The sequence below is a fragment of the Parasteatoda tepidariorum genome, chromosome 2 (assembly GCF_982258835.1).
Source record: "Parasteatoda tepidariorum strain Cologne lab strain chromosome 2, Ptep-v5.0, whole genome shotgun sequence".
Taxonomy (NCBI): domain Eukaryota; kingdom Metazoa; phylum Arthropoda; class Arachnida; order Araneae; family Theridiidae; genus Parasteatoda; species Parasteatoda tepidariorum.
The window spans coordinates 73,867,141-73,880,657 of NC_141756.1; the positions used below are offsets into that span (position 1 = coordinate 73,867,141).

The following is a 13,517-nucleotide window of genomic DNA, read 5'->3' on the forward strand; positions in this document are numbered from 1 at the left end:
ACACCTCGAATCATTACAGCTCACATATGCTCACATATGCAATTAAAATAATGATCAGAAAATAATATTATTATATTCTTTAATAATATAGAATAATATTCATTAATATTCATAAATAATATTTATTAATAATATATAATATATAATATTATAATACCATATAATATTATAATAATATATAATATTATAATAATATATAATATTGTAATAATATATAATATTATAATAATATATAATGATTAAAATAATAATCAGAATTAACTTTTTTAAATTTGTTTATCGAGAAATATATTAAATTATTATTACGGCAATCTAAATACGAATTTCAAAAAAGAAGTTTATGGATAAAAGGCCCTGGATGCACTATATTTTCGGCAATTAAACTTTTACTTAAGAATATTAATTTGCTAGGTTTAGAAACGGTAAAATTATAACGTTAGTTTATTTTTTTTCTCTGTAATTTCACGTTTATAATAACATTTGCTAGGAAATACTACTACTAGAAGTTATGATTTATTTCAAAGTAAATATATATTCTCAGAAAATCTTTGCTGTTTTGTAACTGAAACAGGGCCTTTTGATATAGGTATTTTGTACATTATAAGATTTCAACAAAATTTCAATAGATGTGTTGGATATTGATTAACGTGAGTAATTTTCATCTGGAAATTAAATGAAGGTTATTGTTGAAGATTTCCTTTTGCACATGTTATTTGTATAAACATAAAAAATAGTTTTTTTTTTAATAAAATATCTTGAATCAAATCTACATGGAAACAAACACAACATACTATAGCAGATTAAAAATGTATTAATACTAAAATGACTATGTATCAGAGAAATTTCAACAAAATATAGTTAAAAAATACCTGCAACTATGTATGTATTGATTGTTAATGATTAAAGCCTTACTAGTTTCTAACCTTTCATATTTAAGGGGATAAATTAACATTATAATACAATTAATAGGCAGCATACTTTAAACGCATGCTAAACCTAAGTATGGCGAATATATGTAATTTTTTATTACAAACAGTATTTAAAATACCTTTAAATTGAAACATATATTTTAAAAACAATATCAGTGCACGTATGCTATTAAAATCTGGTTTTTTAAAAATGAAACCAGAGATTTCCCCGATAAAAACAACACTGAAACTACAATATTATAAGTTAGAAAATATTAATTAAAACATAAATGCAACTTACCAGTCCTTCAGATCCTATCCTGAGGTAGTACAATGAAAGGTCACGAAAGTTATTTCATTCCTAATGAATAACTGATAAATGTTTTGTTTTCCACTCAATTTGAAGTAGTTAGTTAATTAAGATAGCTTCATAACAATATTCCGACAATATGCCAGTTTAGTATTTTAGAATCACGCATTTTGAAAAAAAAAAATTTCTTTAGGATCACACCATAAAACCAGAAGCAATTAATAACACTAATATTCACTGAAATGATTGTGTTAATTTTAGAGGAATTTACACTAATGAAAACACTGCACGGATTTTCATCAAGAAATTGAAAACGAAAAAAATTCACTTCATTCATGTTCGTATAAAAAATTAAAGCAATAGCATGATAAATGATAATTTCAGAAGCTTTACAGTGATGCATAGCATTGCTGCGTTAGTTAATTTTCACCTCACTCAAGAACTATTCAGACATCGTACTCTTAGAGGACAACATAAATATAATTATCCGATATAGTTAGGTAAATTTCAGCTTGAGATTACTTGTAAAAAATAAATTCGCTTTGTTTACAATTCACAATGTTTTACAGTTGCTGAATTATCTACTTTATATTGTTTTTAATTTATTTATTTTATTATAATCTTTGCAGACTTGTGTGCCCAATTAAATAAGTGTCCCGCAGTGGACTGATCGTTAGGACACGGTTCCCAGCAGATCAACGAAGTCAAGCATCACTGACTGCGGTCAGTGTGCGGGTGGGTGACCACTTGGATCAGCCTGCGTAGGGATAGAGGGTGTGCGGTATTGGTCCTCGTTAAAATGTTCTACCGTAAAGTGCTTGACTTCGCGTGCAGGTCGTCGGGCTACCGAAGCGGAGGGGCCATCCCCTCTGCAGAGGATCAAAATTGTGATGGAATGTCTTCGGATCATCCTCAGGGATGCTTCCCAGACCGTCGCCAATAGCCCATTGTGCAGCTCTAGTGCGACGTAAATGAACAAATCAATCAATCAATCAATTAAATAAGTATGGATTCCGTGTTAACCCAGCGGTAAGAGAATTGAACGTCGATTTGGTGGGGCAGGGGTTCGATCATCGACTCCACTTAGACTTACCTGTGATCAGTCACTGAGCAGTACAATGGTTACAGAGACCTGAAGAAAATTTACTTACCCTTCGAGCCATGTGTAAATAGAAGAAGTGACATTACAAATGAGATTCCCTCTACATGAGATCAAAATTTTGATGTCGTGTTTTCAGATCATGCGCTGGGCGGTTTCCCAGGCCATTGCCAACTGCCCATTCTGCAGCACAAGTTTGACGTAAATAAAGTAGCTACCTAAATAAGTGCGACCTATTAACTTTTTATGAAGTAGAACAACACATAGCACAATTTAGTATTAGTAGTGGCACTAGAGCTGCTCAATGGGCTATTAGTGACGTTCTTGGAAACATCCCCGAGAATGATCCGAAGACATGCTTTCAAACTTTTGATCCTCTGCAGACGGGATCTCTCCCTTTGGTGACCTGATGACCTGCGCGTGCAATCACAATTTAAAAATAGACAGCATGGAGATACTTACAGACTTACGGTGGGATTCGAACCCGCTACTCCAACGCGTCAGAGCGTTTAGCGGGTTATACCACTCAGCCAGGGAGGCCCACTTTTAGTAGTTGTAGTATTTTATTTGAGTCTCACTAGATCTACACAATGAACTATTAGCGCCGGTCAGGGAAACATATGTAAGCACCTCTTTGGTGACCTGATGACCTGCGTGAGCAATCGCAATTTAGAAATAGACAGCATGGAGATACTTACAATCTTACGACGGGATTCGAACCCGCTACTCCAACGCGTCAGAGCGTTTAGCGGGTTATACCACTCAGCCAGGGAGGCCCACTTTTAGTAGTTGTAGTATTTTATTTGAGTCTCACTAGATCTACACAATGAACTATTAGCGCCGGTCAGGGAAACATATGTAAGCACCTCTTTGGTGACCTGATGACCTGCGTGAGCAATCGCAATTTAGAAATAGACAGCATGGAGATACTTACAATCTTACGACGGGATTCGAACCCGCTACTCCAACGCGTCAGAGCGTTTAGCGGGTGATACCACTCAGCCAAAGAGGCCCACTTTTAGTAGTTGTAGTATTTTATTTGAGTCTCACTAGATCTACACAATGAACTATTAGCGCCGGTCAGGGAAACATATGTAAGCACCTCTTTGGTGACCTGATGACCTGCGTGAGCAATCGCAATTTAGAAATAGACAGCATGGAGATACTTACAATCTTTCGACGGGATTCGAACCCGCTACTCCAACGCGTCAGAGCGTTTAGCGGGTTATACCACTCAGCCAGGGAGGCCCACTTTTAGTAGTTGTAGTATTTTATTTGAGTCTCACTAGATCTACACAATGAACTATTAGCGCCGGTCAGGGAAACATATGTAAGCACCTCTTTGGTGACCTGATGACCTGCGTGAGCAATCGCAATTTAGAAATAGACAGCATGGAGATACTTACAATCTTACGACGGGATTCGAACCCGCTACTCCAACGCGTCAGAGCGTTTAGCGGGTTATACCACTCAGCCAGGGAGGCCCACTTTTAGTAGTTGTAGTATTTTATTTGAGTCTCACTAGATCTACACAATGAACTATTAGCGCCGGTCAGGGAAACATATGTAAGCACCTCTTTGGTGACCTGATGACCTGCGTGAGCAATCGCAATTTAGAAATAGACAGCATGGAGATACTTACAATCTTACGACGGGATTCGAACCCGCTACTCCAACGCGTCAGAGCGTTTAGCGGGTGATACCACTCAGCCAGGGAGGCCCACTTTTAGTAGTTGTAGTATTTTATTTGAGTCTCACTAGATCTACACAATGAACTATTAGCGCCGGTCAGGGAAACATATGTAAGCACCTCTTTGGTGACCTGATGACCTGCGTGAGCAATCGCAATTTAGAAATAGACAGCATGGAGATACTTACAATCTTACGACGGGATTCGAACCCGCTACTCCAACGCGTCAGAGCGTTTAGCGGGTGATACCACTCAGCCAAAGAGGCCCACTTTTAGTAGTTGTAGTATTTTATTTGAGTCTCACTAGATCTACACAATGAACTATTAGCGCCGGTCAGGGAAACATATGTAAGCACCTCTTTGGTGACCTGATGACCTGCGTGAGCAATCGCAATTTAGAAATAGACAGCATGGAGATACTTACAATCTTACGACGGGATTCGAACCCGCTACTCCAACGCGTCAGAGCGTTTAGCGGGTTATACCACTCAGCCAGAGAGGCCCACTTTTAGTAGTTGTAGTATTTTATTTGAGTCTCACTAGATCTACACAATGAACTATTAGCGCCGGTCAGGGAAACATATGTAAGCACCTCTTTGGTGACCTGATGACCTGCGTGAGCAATCGCAATTTAGAAATAGACAGCATGGAGATACTTACAATCTTACGACGGGATTCGAACCCGCTACTCCAACGCGTCAGAGCGTTTAGCGGGTTATACCACTCAGCCAGGGAGGCCCACTTTTAGTAGTTGTAGTATTTTATTTGAGTCTCACTAGATCTACACAATGAACTATTAGCGCCGGTCAGGGAAACATATGTAAGCACCTCTTTGGTGACCTGATGACCTGCGTGAGCAATCGCAATTTAGAAATAGACAGCATGGAGATACTTACAATCTTACGACGGGATTCGAACCCGCTACTCCAACGCGTCAGAGCGTTTAGCGGGTTATACCACTCAGCCAGGGAGGCCCACTTTTAGTAGTTGTAGTATTTTATTTGAGTCTCACTAGATCTACACAATGAACTATTAGCGCCGGTCAGGGAAACATATGTAAGCACCTCTTTGGTGACCTGATGACCTGCGTGAGCAATCGCAATTTAGAAATAGACAGCATGGAGATACTTACAATCTTACGACGGGATTCGAACCCGCTACTCCAACGCGTCAGAGCGTTTAGCGGGTGATACCACTCAGCCAGGGAGGCCCACTTTTAGTAGTTGTAGTATTTTATTTGAGTCTCACTAGATCTACACAATGAACTATTAGCGCCGGTCAGGGAAACATATGTAAGCACCTCTTTGGTGACCTGATGACCTGCGTGAGCAATCGCAATTTAGAAATAGACAGCATGGAGATACTTACAATCTTACGACGGGATTCGAACCCGCTACTCCAACGCGTCAGAGCGTTTAGCGGGTTATACCACTCAGCCAGGGAGGCCCACTTTTAGTAGTTGTAGTATTTTATTTGAGTCTCACTAGATCTACACAATGAACTATTAGCGCCGGTCAGGGAAACATATGTAAGCACCTCTTTGGTGACCTGATGACCTGCGTGAGCAATCGCAATTTAGAAATAGACAGCATGGAGATACTTACAATCTTACGACGGGATTCGAACCCGCTACTCCAACGCGTCAGAGCGTTTAGCGGGTGATACCACTCAGCCAAAGAGGCCCACTTTTAGTAGTTGTAGTATTTTATTTGAGTCTCACTAGATCTACACAATGAACTATTAGCGCCGGTCAGGGAAACATATGTAAGCACCTCTTTGGTGACCTGATGACCTGCGTGAGCAATCGCAATTTAGAAATAGACAGCATGGAGATACTTACAATCTTACGACGGGATTCGAACCCGCTACTCCAACGCGTCAGAGCGTTTAGCGGGTGATACCACTCAGCCAAAGAGGCCCACTTTTAGTAGTTGTAGTATTTTATTTGAGTCTCACTAGATCTACACAATGAACTATTAGCGCCGGTCAGGGAAACATATGTAAGCACCTCTTTGGTGACCTGATGACCTGCGTGAGCAATCGCAATTTAGAAATAGACAGCATGGAGATACTTACAATCTTACGACGGGATTCGATCCCGCTACTCCAACGCGTCAGAGCGTTTAGCGGGTTATACCACTCAGCCAGGGAGGCCCACTTTTAGTAGTTGTAGTATTTTATTATAGTCTCACTAGATCTACACAATGAACTATTAGCGCCGGTCAGGGAAACATATGTAAGCACCTCTTTGGTGACCTGATGACCCGCGTGAGCAATCGCAATTTAGAAATAGACAGCATGGAGATACTTACAATCTTACGACGGGATTCGAACCCGCTACTCCAACGCGTCAGAGCGTTTAGCGGGTTATACCACTCAGCCAGGGAGGCCCACTTTTAGTAGTTGTAGTATTTTATTTGAGTCTCACTAGATCTACACAATGAACTATTAGCGCCGGTCAGGGAAACATATGTAAGCACCTCTTTGGTGACCTGATGACCTGCGTGAGCAATCGCAATTTAGAAATAGACAGCATGGAGATACTTACAATCTTACGACGGGATTCGAACCCGCTACTCCAACGCGTCAGAGCGTTTAGCGGTTGATACCACTCAGCCAAAGAGGCCCACTTTTAGTAGTTGTAGTATTTTATTTGAGTCTCACTAGATCTGCACAATGAACTATTAGCGCCGGTCAGGGAAACATATGCAAGCACCTCTTTGGTGACCTGATGACCTGCGCGTGCAGTCGCAATTTAGAAATAGACAGCATGGAGATACTTACAAACTTACGACGGGATTCGAACCCACTACTCCAACGCGTCAGAGCGTTTAGCGGGTGATACCACTCAGCCAAAGAGGCCCACTTTTAGTAGTTGTAGTATTTTATTTGAGTCTCACTAGATCTGCACAATGAACTATTAGCGCCGGTCAGGGAAACATATGTAAGCACCTCTTTGGTGACCTGATGACCTGCGTGTGCAATCGCAATTTAGAAATAGACAGCATGGAGATACTTACAAACTTACGACGGGATTCGAACCCGCTACTCCAACGCGTCAGAGCGTTTAGCGGGTAATACCACTCAACCAAAGAGGCCCACTTTTAGTAGTTGTAGTATTTTATTTGAGTCTCACTAGATCTACACAATGAACTATTAGCGCCGGTCAGGGAAACATATGTAAGCACCTCTTTGGTGACCTGATGATCTGCGTGTGCAATCGCAATTTAGAAATATACAGCATGGAGATACTTACAAGCTTACGACGGGATTCGAACCCGCTACTCCAACGCGTCAGAGCGTTTAGCGGGTGATACCACTCAGCCAAAGAGGCCCACTATTAGTAGTTGTAGTATTTTATTTGAGTCTCATTAGACCTGCACAATGAACTATTAGCGCCGGTCAGGGAAACTACTGTAAGCACTAGTGTGCACTAGTAGTACTCAAAGACATGCCACCACATTTTTGATCCTCTGCAGAGGGGATGAATTCCCCTCTTTGTTAACTCAACAACATTTTTCAGTGGAACACCTTAGCAACGATCGGAACCACACACTTTTTTATATTCGCAGTTATCTTCCACTCGCTCACTAACAGCAGTCAGTAATGATTAACTTCAAGTTTTAATTAGAATACCATAACAAGCCATTTAGTATCTCTTTAGTAAGATACTAAATGGCTAAAGATACTAAGCCATTTAGTATCTTACTAAATGTCTGGTAAGATACTAAATATATATATACATACTAGCATTATTTAATTACCTCATTTTTTTTTGGAAATATGGCTCGAGCAGCAAGAGATTCAGCCTGTGTCTAATGCACATAAGAAATGGCACATGTTCGTGATACAAAGTCAGTAAGCAATGTCTGTTTGCGAATGCAAACTCTGTTTTTGTGTTTATTTATTCATAAATTTATTGATACAAATGCATATACAGGGTTGTGCAGTTAATTATATTAGCGAGTCTTATAAGCCTTTTATGAAGAGAACAAATTGCACGTTTCAGAGAAAGGCAACAGGCAGATACATCCAGGAAATATATATAAGTTGAAAAAGGATTGGTGGTTGCTGCCGCTCGGCTTTTTGAATGCTGCAATTTTTGTGTTTATTTGAAGATTCCAAACACAAGCATTTTAAAATGATTAGGCATATTATTCTAAGAATATACGATAGCATATATAAGAGGATTTGCTGTGGTTAGAAAAATTTTATTTATGATTCCAGTTGAAGATGATTGACCGGAGAGATAATATTTTTATTGAAAGCATAATTTATTTACATTGAAAATCTATTCATCAACAATTCTTTTTTTTACTGATGGAGCTAAGCAAATACAAGGAGAATATAAAAATGAGAAAATATATAATAGTTATAATAAATGTGAAGTCATTTTTTTTTAAATTCCTGCTGCTGGTTTTCCAGATATAATATGGAATGGATATTCATTATAATATACACTTTACAGTCAATTCAGCGAATTATTTTATCAAATAAAATGTTGAAATTTTGAAATTTAGAAGGAATATGCAATTAAAAGAAGATGAAGCTCGGACCGTCGGCATTTTCCGACTATGAAAAGAAAACAAATTCGCTTATAGGTGTTAGTAAACATTTTGCCAAGGATAAATAAAAGAATTCATGCTAAAACTCATTACCAAGATCTCTGTTCCTAGCTTCAGGCATTCAAAATGTGTGGTAGTTGAAAGTTATAAGAAATTTATAAAGACTATTTAAAAATTCAGAACAATGCATAGACATTGTAAAAATTTTTTTTTAATTTTCCGTGGTTGCTCAGGGGATAGAGCGTTCGCGCTTAAGTATATATACACATAAATATATATATATATATATATATATATATATATATATATATATTATGTATAGCATATACCATAGTAAGGGTGAAAAAAGAAGATGAAAAATTATTACAATAAAATATTTAAACAAATAAAAAATTTTAAAAACTATATTTTTAAATTTTAAGCCGGAGTGCTAAAAAAATGAAAAGATATAATTTCTTCATCAGCTCACAGTATTATATCTACAAAAGGAGTGCTTTCTAATATTGTATCAATATAGCAATATAGTCAAAGCAATTCAATATATCAATATAGTATAATACAATATATATAGCACTAAAAAAATTGAAACAAAATCGAACACAAACTAGGTTTTTTTCATGAAATAAATAAAATTAGTTAATGTATATAAAATTATTTAACTAAGTATTGTAGAGAAGAACGATTCCATAATTGTCAAAGTATGAAGTACTGCACTGGAATATTCTTTGAAATAGTTCTAGCTGCTTTTTATATGTTTTGAACCACTTACAACAGATTTGCAACGACTCGTGCACACGCTTTATTCCGTTGCCTTAAAACGTTGTCATAAATATGAGCAATAATAAATTATATCATCTGTATTTCCTTATAATTTATCAATAGTTCACAATAGGGATAAAATCTATTTTTCAAGAGATTTTAGCTAGTCTTGATCAATTAATTTTTAAAATAACTTTGAAATTGTTTATGTTTTACTTTAACTGTCTATCATTCGTTATTTCATAGATTGGCTAGTTATTTTATGAAATAACTAGGTAAAATATAAAATTTTTCATCTGTTATATATTTTAAATGACTTGTCTAGTTATTTCATGAAATACCTAGTCATTCTATGAAATAATTGAATTATGTACTTTAAGGGTATACTTAAAGTACATAATTCAATTGTAAAGTACATAATTCATGAACATCAATATATAAAACGAAATCACGTGTTTCATATATTGATGTTCATGCTTTTAAAGCGAGTGACTTTAAATTTGAATGACGGAAAATGAACAAGAACTAATAAAATGAAATTGAAGCTGTCTATTATGTTACGGAAAATGTGTGGTAAATTCTGAATATCACAGATTAAATTCACAATTATTTACACTTATTACAAAATATTATTTACAATAAATCTTTCTTTTGAAGAGTTGAACTTCTTACTTATATTATGGTTTGTCTAATTGTTGAAAGCTGCACAAAAATATACAAAATATAATGAAAAACAAAGGTGTTGTATTATGTTTTATGATAAAAAAATGAGTAGAATAGTTATTAGGAAATTTATGCATTTCAGAGGGGGATAAAGAACCTATTACCGCAGCACCTATACTAGGCAACTGGGCACATATATTAGTGTAAAAAGTTCACATTACCCCGACAAATATAACATCAATACTGTTATATTTTGCACCACATTTTATTGTTATAATAGTTAGGCAATGTTTTATATAGCCTTCGAAATTAGTACCGATATCAGTTCGTTCGATAAAAATTTTAGTGTAGTTGCTAATTATTCTTGGGTTTAAGAATTAATTTTTTTGGTTTTATGTACACGTTGAAATATTTTAGGTAGGTAGGTAAAGAATCTATTTTGTGTTTTGAAAAAAAAATATGAGAACCATAAAATTACCATTCTGTTATTGAGTCCAATAATGCATAATTTTTTTAATTATATCAACTAGTGTGTTTTGATAGCATAACGACCTGCGTGGGAACAGTTCGACAAGAACCGATACTGTGCACCCTTAGTCCCTTCACCTGCTGATCAAAGTGGTCATCTACTCGCTGACCGATGATGCATGATTTCGGCAATCTACAGGAAACCGTTTTTACGACCAGTGGTCCTCCTGTAGGCATAAAGTAAAATAAAATAATCAATAACGATATCAACTTAAATAACCAAATACGGAATGAACACAGTAGATGTAGTGTAAGCATGGAGGAATAAATATGGAGGAGACAGCATTTCCCATTCTTCCCTGTAATGATGTTGAAGCTGGCGGAAAAGCCCTCCAACCTTATTACTTATCCTCAGAGCTTACATTGCTCTGGTTATTATTTTATTAATCTTGAAAGCAGAGTTACTTTAAAATTTGATAAATGAATCTTGGATAACGTTGAAAGATGTTGTTTTCAATTCAAACTTTTGTTCTGCATTTAATGATAAAATTTAAATAGCTTTAACTTTAAAAAAGATGTAATTTGTGAAATTTCTTATAATGATTTTAAAATGTGTAATTATGGTTAATATTTAACATTTTATTAAAAATGTGCTAAATTATTTTGGAAAATTAATTATTTTTATTTTAGCCTTTATAAATGTTTCATTAAAATTTTATAAAGTTATGAAATTTTTAAGTTAGAATTTTAGAGCATAAATTAAAAAAAAGCAATTTAAAATAAGAAAATATGCCTTCATTACAAATAAATGACTCAGATTTTCAAGAAGTAGAAATTTAAAGAAATAAAAGTAGATATTTTAAATATTTATGCCTTAGCACAGTAATATATATTTAAATATTTAATCGATTAAAATTTTTTTTAAGTGAAACGGAAAGAATTCTGACTACAATTTTCCCTGAGATTTTTTTTCTCCCGCTTATGATTATTTTGATTCTTATTTTCACAATTACACAATATCTTTTAGAAAATTTAATGAAAAAATAAAGAAAAAACACATTTTTTTTTTAAAAATATATTCACTTTTAATATTTATTATGTTAAGATGATTAAGATGAGAAATAAATCAGAAACATTATACTGTTGTAAAATGATCACAAATCCCTGGATTTCAGAATTGCAAATAGTTTTGTAAGAATTTTGAGTTTGAGAAAAGCTTCTACAAAATATTATAACTTACGCTGGAAAAAACATCGGAATAAAAAGATGAAATCGAATAAAATGTTACTAGTGCAAAATTACAACTAATTTTCCCTGAAATTTTCAGGGAACTTTTATTTTTTTATTTATATTTATTTTTTATTTACAAGGGGTGCAGCCCAATATATATATATATATATATATATATATATATATATATATATATATATATATATATATATATATATTTATATATATTGGGCTGTGCCCCCTGCTCGCTAACGCTCGCCAACCCCCGAAAATTGTTGCGTAATCTTATATGGTTTGCTTCGCAAACCAAGCTCGCTTCTCTCGTTACTAAGTTAGATACATTGCAAATGCACAAAATTCTAAGAATTCAAAACAATCTTTCAAATCCATATAAAAACTTTTTTTTAAAAAAAAATTACATCTTTTTAGTAAATACTAAGTCATTAAAATAAATGACATGTAATTCGTTAAAACTATAAGAAATGTGCTGTAGTATAATTCGTGATAAAAATTAAAAATCGTCAAATACATTCGCAATATATAAATTCGTCAATAAAAGCGCTTTCGACAAAATACTAAAATAGAGATCTATCGACAAAGACTACTCACTTCTGCCTAGCTTAATAGTATGAAATTGCCGCAACTGATGCTCTCTGGTTATTTCAGTTTCCGTTTTTAAAAGCGCTATATGTTGAGTCACCTCAGTTAGATTTGGCATGTGACATTTTTGGCGGCAATCATTGGTCGATTCGCCGTTTAAGAGAAATAGTAACGTAAACAATAACGTAATAGTAAGTAAACGTTGCCACAGGCGGAAAAGAAAAGATATATATATATATTATATATATATATATATATATATATATATATATATATATATATATATATATATATATATATATATATATATATATATATATATATATATATAATATATATATATATATATATATATATATATATATATATATATATATATATATATATATATACAGAGAGAGAGAGAGAGAGAGAGAGAGAGAGATAATAGATAGATAATTTAAAATTATAAACGCAGAATCTATGTGATAAAAACGAAAAATACACTATATCAGGTACCTCAACTACAGGTTTCAAGTTCGAAAAGTATGCTAGATTCCAAATTCTATGTAAGGTTCCTTTACGTCACAGGATCGAATTTGGCATAAAGCAATCAATTTCAAGTTTAAAGAAAAGATAACGTTTACACGGAATTTTTATTTCATGGTCTTGTGTTCATTTTACTGTAAATGTACCACTTATTTCGTCAAAACAACTTAAATGAGATGTCTGAAATTTCAAACTAATTTAATGATTTTTTGAAGGTTGCAAGTGCAATTTTCCCTTTTTTTTTGGGACAATTAATTATTTTGTGTTTTACGAGCATTAGCTTTAATCGTTTGATATACTTAGCAGTCTGATGTGTATTTTTTTAATTGTTTGCAATTCTTGCTATTTTTTATTGAACTAATTGTGCATAAATTTCTATATTTAATTGAAACACACATAAATAAATGAGTTAATTTTCAGTAAACTCTTATTTTGAGTTCTTTTCTCTTCATGGAAGTATTACTAGCAGAATTTCTTCACAAGAACAAAAAAATTTCATTTAAGTGTGAGATCGATAAAACAATTTCTGAAAGCATTAAGCTTTGAAATATTTTTATCTGCCTGGAGAATATCCCGAGAAGTAATAGTTTTTCCTTTTAAGAAAGTTGAAAAATCTAACCAGTGAATTGTTTTCGATTATGAAAAAAAAAATATTTAATCTTCCGGTGAGGAAAGATTTATAATTCCCTACATACGA

At 34.4% G+C, this 13,517-nt stretch overlaps 1 long non-coding RNA gene across 1 annotated transcript in view; it reads right to left on the reverse strand.

Annotated features, from left to right (window-relative positions):
- Window positions 1-1,880, reverse strand: part of LOC107446626 (uncharacterized) — a 65,567-nt gene extending 63,687 nt beyond the window's left edge. The window contains exon 1 of the long non-coding RNA XR_001584409.4: window positions 1,210-1,880. This is a non-coding gene — a long non-coding RNA (uncharacterized LOC107446626). The remainder of the gene's footprint in view (window positions 1-1,209) is intronic.
- Between the last annotated feature and the right edge of the window lie 11,637 nt (window positions 1,881-13,517).